Source organism: Sinocyclocheilus rhinocerous, unplaced genomic scaffold (assembly GCF_001515625.1).
Source record: "Sinocyclocheilus rhinocerous isolate Xijiao unplaced genomic scaffold, SAMN03320098_v1.1 scaffold894, whole genome shotgun sequence".
NCBI classification, from domain to species: Eukaryota; Metazoa; Chordata; class Actinopteri; order Cypriniformes; family Cyprinidae; genus Sinocyclocheilus; species Sinocyclocheilus rhinocerous.
The window spans coordinates 28,790-29,642 of record NW_015644350.1 but is presented as its reverse complement, the minus strand read 5'-3'; the positions used below and the strand labels follow the sequence as shown (position 1 = coordinate 29,642).

Sequence of the window (853 nt, the reverse complement as noted above, 5' to 3'; positions counted from 1 at the left end):
TGCCAGTGTGTCGGTGCAGTGTGATCCATCGCAAGCAAGAAGAAATGAAAATGAGTTTCCTTCAGAAATACAGTGATATAAAAATACCCGCACCGGGTTTCAATTTTGAAACGTGCAGTGCTCATGTTTATTCAACATGTGCTAGTATGTTCCTCTCTTTAAAAAGTCAACATGTTCTGTGAGTTAGTGGAAAACAGCAGCTAGAGGCTAATTTGGCTAATTTAGTAACATTAAAGTTAATTAAGCTGATGGAAGCTCATCTGTTGTTAGCACCGCTAAGACGGCAATCACAAGACTCCAATACACCTCCGATGCAGACAGCATGACCACAAACTTGAAAATAAAATACAAAAGATGTTCGTAACAGTGGTGTTTCTTAACTCAGTTTTCCTCAGTAGGTTGTTAGCTCGCTGTTTTATGTTAACGTCTGTCACTGAATTTAGGGACCGTCTCTAAAGTTACATACGAAATTTCAGTCATTTTGACAGTAAAAGTTGACAAGCTCTCCGATGAGAAACAGCAGGATGGGATTCAGGCTGCACTCTCTTTCCAAAATTCCACCTGATCTGTGATTTTCAATGCATTTGGTGTCACAAATGTTGACTGTCTGAATGAACCTGCAAGCACAAGAAAAAAAACATTATTTTTCAAAGCAGTGTTTACAGAATCTCAATCTCAACCTCAACTGTCAAACTTGTTGGTGCTGTATGCACTTTGACGTTAATAAAAATGTTATATACTACATCTGAACACACCTACAAGGAAGGTACATAATTATTTGATATAGGTTGTTAGCTCGCTGTTTTATGTTAACGTTACGTCTGTCACTGAATTTAGGGACCGTCTCTAAAGT

At 38.2% G+C, this 853-nt stretch overlaps 1 long non-coding RNA gene across 1 annotated transcript in view; it reads right to left on the bottom strand.

Moving 5' to 3' along the window:
• The window catches only part of LOC107758155 (uncharacterized), a 16,212-nt gene extending 15,652 nt beyond the window's left edge, over positions 1–560 (bottom strand). Inside the window, exon 1 of the long non-coding RNA XR_001641992.1 lies at positions 487–560. This is a non-coding gene — a long non-coding RNA (uncharacterized LOC107758155). The remainder of the gene's footprint in view (positions 1–486) is intronic.
• Positions 561–853: the final 293 nt, after the last annotated feature.